Source organism: Choloepus didactylus (genome assembly GCF_015220235.1).
Source record: "Choloepus didactylus isolate mChoDid1 chromosome 23 unlocalized genomic scaffold, mChoDid1.pri SUPER_23_unloc1, whole genome shotgun sequence".
Taxonomy (NCBI): domain Eukaryota; kingdom Metazoa; phylum Chordata; class Mammalia; order Pilosa; family Megalonychidae; genus Choloepus; species Choloepus didactylus.
In genome coordinates, this window is record NW_023637590.1 from 62,533 (window position 1) to 71,916 (window position 9,384).

At 45.6% G+C, this 9,384-nt stretch overlaps 1 pseudogene; it reads right to left on the minus strand.

Moving 5' to 3' along the window:
* Nucleotides 1-4,002: 4,002 nt before the first annotated feature.
* Nucleotides 4,003-4,831, minus strand: LOC119524817 (annotated as a pseudogene).
* Nucleotides 4,832-9,384: the final 4,553 nt, after the last annotated feature.

The following is a 9,384-nucleotide window of genomic DNA, read 5'->3' on the forward strand; positions in this document are numbered from 1 at the left end:
GAAATGTGATGCACTAATCAGTATGATTCTTTCCAAAACAATCCAGAAGTTTCCCTGTGATGGTTATAGACAACTAACATCTACATCCCATTGGCCAGCACTAGGCCACTCAGTCAACCCTGGCTGCCCCTGGCTTAGGAGGAACAAGTGTTTGGCTATTAAATGACCATAGCAGATAAGGTAAAGTTAGCAGGTCATGGGCAAGCTCTGCTGGGCCTGCAAGGTGAATGTGTTCCTCATTTATGCCAACTAGAAATGGTAAGTTCCTGGGAGCAGAGCAGTTGTTTTCTTCAATGCTGAGTTCCCAGTCCCTGGACTGTGGGTCTGAAAAAACACAAATAGGTGGACATGCTCCTGTCTGGGATTTTCAGAGCAGCAAACACCAACCCACATGGGTCCTGGACATGCAGCCAGCAACAGTAGGAGCAAATCCATGTGCCTGTGCCCCTACTGCAATACTCAGGTACACCATACAGGACAACCCACCACCCAGGGTCATGTGAAGATGCCCACATCAGCCCTGCCTCCTCACCCAAATGGGACAGTGCATGTTTTCATGGATAATCTGAGCCTCACATTCCAGGTCTTGAGGCAGGTGGGGACAGAGAGAACAATTTCACCCCTGGGGCCAGCTGTCCACGGACCAGGAATCTTGAACCTGAGCAGAATGTTCTGCATCTCCACCTGGACAAGGACGCTCTTTGTGCCTGCAGCAGCCATTGTGGAGTGGCCACCAGGGGGCAGCAGAGAGTCAGTCACCTGGCAAAGAGACTGGAGATGGAAGGGCCTGGAGCATCTGGAGAGTTCTAAGGTGCAGGAAAAGTTAGTGACACTGGCCTCAGACATGAAGAAGGCGGCATCATTCTGTGTTTACCGGATCATCCTTGGCACTGATGTCAAAATTCTCCTTTCTTGGAGATGGCTCCTCCTCTCTCTGCAGGTGCAGGCATTGTGATCCTCCATCTGCTCCCCAGTCATGCTTCTCACTCTTTCTGAAAGCACCTCCCACAGGGCACTGCGCTGGGACTGGTTTTCTCTGTCCCTTGCCAGAGGCAGGTGCAAAATTTAATTTCCTGTATTCCAGTGCTTGGAATTCTAGAGTTGCCATGAAGCCTTTTGTACACTTCAATGTGATTTCTTTTATTTTCTTCTTTAACTTAATAAATTTCCAAATTAAGGGAAGGAAAATTAATAAAAATAAAATTGATGGTGCTGTTCCCATAGCTCCCATCCTGCTCTCATGCTCTTACTGAGCAGGCATTTCTTACAGAGCAAATAAGCCTCTGTGCTGGCCCTGGCTCTGACCACACATGGGGGACACCGAGGCAAAGACCCTATGACCTGCCCCAGGAGTGCACAGCCAAAAGCAGACATGTACAGCACCTGAACTGATCTTTGAAAACTTCATAGGTACTTAGCAGAGGAGGCATTTTAATCTGGCTCCTATGTAAAGTCTCCAAAGTATCCCCAATCCTGATTCAGACACAGACCAATTATAGAGAGGAAACCCATGAGCCTTGGAACAAAGTTAAAAGCCTTTCAGTGGAGCCCACATGAGGCAGAGCAAGGTTCTGTGGTCCCAGGTCAACCCCTGTCAATGCAGTGACTCTTTGGCCAATTGCAAGACAGGGCCCAGGATCACCTCATGGGTTGGGATTTGGGTTCCCTGGAAAGTGGAGACAGATGTCCCTCTGTGCTCTGCAATGGCCAGGCCCACCCAGGACAAGGCAAAGATGAGATCTGGGGGTAGAGAGGGACCCAGGGTCATGGAATCTTGTGGGCTGAGGGTGGGTCTGCCGGGGCTGCACCTTTCCTTCTGTGTCCCTGGGGACTGAGCCTTTCTCTGGAAGCCACAAAACTCTTCCAGGACCAAACCCTGAGCTCAGATCAATTTGCATACACTGAAGTGCTCTTAACCCTGGAGATAAGAGAGGTTTGGAGGGAAACAGCCCATCATCAGGGCCTCAGGGAGCAGATCTGGGGGCACCTCCACCATGGCCTGGACCCCTTTCCTTCTCACCCTCCTGGCTCACTGCACACGTGCTGCTGTCCAGGGTTGTGCATGTAGCAAAGTTCCTTGCTCCCTGGACTCTGAGCCCCTGAACAGTGGCAGGATTTTCTCATCAGTTCAGAGGCTCCATCTACCAGGATGGCCCCAGGGCCACTGGGGTCAGAGCTGATGGGAGCTGGAGCTGTGGGTGCACAAATTCCCTTCAGCTACTTCCAGGCAAGATAGGAGGGAATCTCCTGGGGATGAGGCTCACACACCAAGCTCAGCTCTTTTTCTCCTCTTCCAGTCTCTGTGGCTTCCTATGAGGTGACCCAGCCACGCTCAGTGTCAGTGGCCCTGGGACAGACAGCCAGGCTCACCTGTGGGGGAAACAACATTGGAAGTAAAAGTGTTCAGTGGTTCCAGCAGAAGCCAGGCCAGGCCCCAATGCAGGTTATATATTATGATAGAAAACCCTCAAGGATTCCTGAGCAATTCTCTAGCACCAAATCAGGGAACACAGGCACCCTGACCATCAGCAGCATCCAGGCTGAGGATGAGGCTATTACTGTCAGGTGTGGGATAGAGACAGCAGTGCTACCCACAGTGACACATGCAGATGGGGAAGTGAGACAAAAACCCCTTCCCCTGTCTGCCACATGCTCCTTCAAGACCCAGGAGGACTGAGGGCAAACAATGAGCAGGTCTGCCCCTTTTCACCCAGATCTGAGACCCCCAGGCTGCCTGGGCTACCAAAGCCTCCCCAAGCTTCTGAGTCCTGGCCAGGTCAGCAAGGAGCATCATGGAAAGTAGAGCTGGGTCACCTTCAGCAGACCCTAGACAGGGCCCAGGACCAGAGGCTCCTGCAGGGCTCAGGGACCCCCATGCTTACTGGAGGGTGTAAAATTGAGGTGGCATTGGTGGGGCTTGGAGATCCAGTGTTCTCAGCTGCCAGGAGCAATAAAGAGGTGCCAGGGAGCTGATTAGAGCCCACCTGGGGGACCCTATCCTGCCCAAGAGGACCCACCTGGAGGCCATGTGTCCCTGCTCAGCTCAGCACCTACCCAGGTCACCTGATTCATGACCTAGAAATTCCCCTTTATGACCCCTGACCTCACATACCTCCTCCACAAATCCCTTACTCGGGGTAATGCCACTTGTACCTGCTTCTGAATACAATTCCTGCAGGGGCTGCACTGAGGCGAGGTCAGTGTGCACCCGGGCATGTGTGTCCTTAAAGAGCTGCCAGGTGACCCTGCTCTGTGACCTCGATTGCAAGGGAAGTTGAATTGCTCAAATAGCACTGAAAAGCCAGAGATAAATCATTCTTTGTCTTCCCATTTCATAGTTGTAAAAACCAGATACATAGAAAAACATACAGGTTGCTTTTACAATAATCGTATGGTGCTATGCTTTCAAGGGCCAAAATCTCACTTTAAAATTTTGCTCTGGAGGCAAACTCAAGAGGTCACTTTTCTGCCTTAATGTATTAAAATCCCACACTGGGATTCATGAATGAAATAAGCATATTATAGCATAGCATAAGAAAAACAACTCACCATAATCCCATTTGCCAGGAGACAGGGAGGTTTCTTCTGGCAGTTACTGAAAAAGTAAGAGAAGGGAGGGCAGCAAATCAATGGGCCAAGATTTTAGTGTGTTGCTGTGAGGCTGGGTCATCCCACAGACACCCCCCAGGGGAAAGCCTGGCCCATCTGCATCTAGTTACACCCAGACCACCATGGGCTGCTCTCTGTTGGATGTTATAAATGAAAGCATCACTTCATATCCATCATCAGAACAAAATCCATTGGGGGTCAGAGGGTGAGAGTTGTTTCTCCTTAAAAAAGAAAAGTGATAGAGTCTATACAAATTATCCTTCACCAAGGCTACGGTGAGGAAATATCAGTATCACGAACACAGGACTTTAAGTCATTGATTTGGATGTCACTGAATAGGGCATAATAGCTGTTCCTTTGGGTTAGTGGAAATTACTCTCTTTAAAAATGCACTTAGGGCATAAAAATAAAAGTTCCAGTGTTTGACAGCTCAGTCAACTCTTCACTGATGTGTGCATAGAAACCTCATATCTTTTCAGGTCCACTTGCTTCAGTGCTTCCTGGAAGATCTCTCTTGCTTGTGCATCTCATTCTCTGTGCATCAGAACTGCAGCTAGATTGCTAAGCATGTGTAGCTTGGGGTGTTTTATGTGTCTTGCAAGGTCTGATGCCCTTTGCACATAAGCATAGGCCTCATCTGAGCAGCCCTGACATCCAGGCTTGTAGGCAGGTGACTTATCAGCAAGACAGTCTAGGGATGTCTTTTTTCTTATATTCCTTCAGAAATCTGTAAAGCTTTTTCAAACACCTTTTGTGCCTTGATGGCCACTTGGAAAATAGATGGTAGCAGGCAAAAATATCCAAACACATACCCAGGAGGAGGTGGAGATTGGCTTTCTCCTCCACTGACATAGTCTTCTGCTAATTCCTTTTCTCTTTCAATTTTTCCCTTTAAAGTTGAAATGCAGAATTCATAGCCAGCAAGAGCAAATTCCTGTCTATTCTGGACAGTATGAATCCTGGCCAGCATCAGGGAGATTGCAACAATTGCATTGTCTTCCTGCTTCATGACCTCTCTAAGCAGATAACTCATTTTTGCTTCAAAAAGTTTTTCCACATTTTCAAGCTGACCCTGTATAAGCACTAAGTTGACCATCAAATCTTAAGTGTAGGTGATGGCTGCCTTGTTATTCCTCTGATAGGCAAGACCAAGAGTGTCCTTCAAAATTTGCTCAGCAGTTCTGGGGTTCTGTGGGCCAGGGCAGGACCCTGGCATATCCATGCCCAGCTCCCTGATTCATGGGCATACCTCTTACCACACCCCAGGCACCAGAAGAGCTGCCATTGGAGTGATGGCCAAGGCCTCCTGGCTGCTCTCAAGTTCAGCCCTGGAGGTGTCACTGCTTCCATGGCTGTTTCCTTAAGTTTCCCTAACACAGAGAGGAGGATGGGGGGATACTGTTAAGGGTTTGTACTGTGTGTTCCTTCACTCTACCTGGGACTTTGCTGCTGATGCATAAAAGATAGCTTGGGCATTAAATTAAAAATGCCACCAAAAAGATAAGGAATACAAACTTCCTGTTCCAGATGCCAAGGTTCTGGGTGATATGGAGGAGGGAAAACAGTGGATACTGGGCAAAATAAATAAACCAGATAAAGATTCAAGACATGTAGTAAAAGTGGAATATCAAGAAAATGGCCATTGTTTTCAGAGCTTAAATTTTATCAGAGAGCTGTAAAACAGACTTATTAAAATGTGGATAGCACTCAATCAACTTGACTAAAACACACACACACACACACACACACACACACACACACACACACACACACACATCCAAAACCAGCTAACAGACATAAAAACCATTAATTTTAAAAATTAATTTGCTTCGGTTTTCATGTTGGGTGAGTGGCAGTTTTCTCTGGGATATTCTTTTCTTTTAGTGCATCCCTCCTGACCTGTCTCAGTAAATGTTGGAGAACTTGAAACTTTGTGCTTTGTTTCAGCACTCTGGACAGCCACAGGGTCCTTCACTTTCCCTTTCCAGGACAGTTTCCCACATAACCCCCACAGCAGGCAGTGGCCAAAGATTTCAGTGTCACTCCCTCGGAATCATACATCCGTAATTCTTTTTCAATGTTTATATATCCCTGCTTGAAGCATCTTTAAAATTGTACCGGTTCAGTCTAAAACATTGTAAAATGTTAGAATATTGGCTTTCTGTTTGGTTTAGCTTTACTTTTGGGTATTTTTTGTTAACCTGCTTAATTATAAGGTGACACAAAACACCAATCTCAATAATTTAATAATTGGCCTTTCTCTCTCTCAAAAAAAAAAATCTGCTCAGCCCCTTGGGGCTCATCTCCCCTGATGCTCAGCTTGGTGGCTGCAGCCCCTGGATGACCGGGGCCTCCCCTTTGTCCCCCGCATCCAGGCCGGTGCCCTTTGGGCTCCCGCTGCTGCTCCGCCTCCTCATCCATAGTGGCCCCAAGAACCAGGCGAGCACTGCGGGCAGCCCAGCAAGCCTGGCCCGGAGATGTGACTTGGGAAGGCAGCGCCTCCATGGGCCTCCTGCAGGCACCGGGGACAGGAGCGCCAAGCAGCCCCGGCTCTGCCACCCTGTGGCCCACAGAAGGTCCTGGCACAGACCCTGGCACAGCACCCTGTCCCTGATTCCACTGCGCACTGCAGGCGCTGCCGGTCCCTGGGATGCACGTCATCCTCATATTGGGAAACGGTCTCTGGACACTTGCTTCCCACCATATAATTGATCTTTAAATTTCCACAAGGTGGACGTTATAGTACCGTCATTTACTATGATGCCATAATCGATCCAGAAGACAGTAGAAAGACAAGATATTTTCAAGGCAGGTATACATGCACGAAACCACTGTCTTGAAATTCGATGGGCAGAGTCTAAAATTATCCAGCTATTCAACCTCCCAAATTCCACTCACCCCTCCTAAATGTTACTTATATCTCTAGGATCCTCTATACTTGTAATTAATAGAATTTTAAGGCAGTAACCCATGTAGAAGACACTGTAGAAATTAAATAACTAGTAAGGATAATCATGCCACAAAACAGAACTTTTTTAGAGATTGAAAAGGGTACATAATAATATAATTCTAGCTAGCACTTACATAAAGCTTTCTACATGTTAGGCACTGTTTTTGGCCCCTTCTTCTATTCAATATAATCTTCATAATAAACCCATGAAGTAAGTATGATTTTACCATGCATTTTACAGATGAAAAGGTCAGACACAGGAGTTTTCAAAACCTTTAAGTAGGAAATCAGGAATTGGGAACAGGCAGTCTTGTGCCTAGATCCCAGCTTTTACCCTCTGTGCTATATTGCTTTTGATAATATCATTATCCTGGGTTTTTCATTATTTCACTCACTGTCCAATTTTTATCCTCTTTTTTGACCTGTTTATTTCTATTTGTTTATTAAACTGAAGAATTCCTTGAAGAAATTCTGGCATTTTTGTTGCACTGTCATATTGAATAAGTCCAGTGACCATGATTCATTTACTTCATTTACTCATTAAAACATCACTGAATATCCAATATATGTCAGAAATTAAATTAGATACTGGGTTTTGTTGAACAAAAGAGTGAAAAGGTGTGTTTGGAACATGAACTTTGTTGGAATTTAGTTGCAGTGATAAAGATCTGGGCCAGATCCTATGGGAGCACAGAGAAGAGAAACAGGAGGGAATGTTCCAGGCCCAGTCTGAGCACAGGGATGGAAATCAGTCAGTCGATGGAGGAGGAGGCATGAGGGACAGGCAGGTACAAGGAGGTGAGCAAAGGTGCTGAGGCAAAAACAAGGACAGTCAGTTGGAGAAATCCTGAGTGGTTCAGCTTGTATTCATTTTTCAAGGTTACTGAGCACCTACAAGTTCCCGTACACTGAAGAGAAATATTCCATCCCATCCTGCAAGAGAGACGGGGGAACTCTGAACAGGGCCAAGTGTCTTTCAGCATAAATTATTTGAGACCATTCAATAGTCTTCATGTATTACTTCCAGCTGCTGATGAGAAGCAAATTCAGTACATGGTAATACTTGGGGACTGTAGTTCTTATTTAGAGGATATTCCCAAGCCCACTTAGTGATCTTCCCATAGCAAGAATGAGACAGGGACTTTGAATGAGTGGAGGTGGACTAAGGGTACATTGATGGGTAAATGGAAGTGTAAAATGTGTGTACATACATGGAATATTGAGTGGCTGCAGGAAGGAATGAAGTGAGACATGCAACTAGATGAATGAAACTTGAGGACATTATCTTCAGAGAAATAAGCCAGAAATTAAAGGAAGAAGAGTGTAAGTCTTCACTAGTATAAACTACCTAGTATGAAAAAAGGCTGAGAATTGAACTTGAGAGCATAGGTACAAGGGGATAGAATGTGGATGGAGATTGGGCAATCAGTGATGCAGGATGCAGAGTGTTCAAGGAGGCTGGTTGTAACTTTCCATAGATTGTAAGCTGTTAGAGCAATCATGTCTATTCCTGAGTTTTGACTGTTATTTAAGAAATGTTTATGTTCTCTGCAGCACACTTTCTAATATGACCTGTATGGCCAGTTTATTTAAACAACATGGTTGCATGGAGCCTAGAATGGGGAATGAGTCCTTATCATTCTGTACAGGTTAATGTGGTACCCCAATGCACCCAAGTATTTTGGACAGAAAATAAAATTGAATTTGCAAAGTCCCCCTGAGAGACTTGAGAAAAATTTGGAAATATTCAACTTTCTCACCTGGGGAATTCCTGATACTCCCAAAGGTATTAGGGAATCCCAATTTAACAAGTCAAGTCCTCAATCTTGAGGCTTGCCCTTATGAAACATTCCTACAAAGGAGAAGCTAACTCTACTTATAGTTTTGTCTAAGACTCACCCCCCAAGATCATCTTTGGCTACTCAGATGTGACCCCTTTCTCTCAGCCAACTCTGCAAATAAACACACTCCCCCCACTGCAGATCCATCCCTAATATTCTTACAAATAGTACAACAATATTTTGCAAACAATAACACAAACTTCAAATTTTCATTAAGGCTACCATTTTTATATGTTTTCAGGAGCAAATAACTGAAAATTGCCTGAATAAACTTGACTCCATTTGTGGTGGTGGGGCCAATTGAGAAAGCAGCAGCAGATTCTTTAGAAATACACTCATGCAAGGGGCAGGGTTGATGACAGGGCAGAGGTGGGCCAATTTCCAGTTCAATCACTCAGACTCTGTGACTGAGTCCTCTGCAGAGCCTGACCAAGTAGAGATCCCAGCTCCTTGTGTGCAAGAGAAGTAGCAAAATATGATACAGATTGAAACAGGAGGTCTGGGATGACCAGGTTGGCAAACCATAGTTAGATAGATTGATGGATGCCTTGGTCTTCAGCTCCACAAATTACTGTACTTAAAGCACCTTGATGGGGCAATAAGAGGAAGTTGAGGAATCAACCCTGATCTTGTCAGTCACATTCATGGGATGTTCATGGCAAATGAACCACAATTCATGGTTTGGTTGAGGAATGTCTGCTAAGGTTTCACAGAACTAAAGTCCTGTAAGACAGTTTTGAGCAAGATGTTTAATACAGAGCTCAAAATCTACCATAAAATGTCAATTCTTTTATTCAGCTCCCTACGCCAAACTCCCACCCACAAAGGACTGAGTAAATGAATTGAGGTAAGAATGAAGCAGTTTGTAAACTCTGTGTCCACAGAAGAGATGTGTCTACAGTGGGAGAAGTGGATGAAGGGGGCTATGGAAAGATAGTCTGAGAATTTATGAACCACTCTGGAATTAATTCTAAGAAATATGTC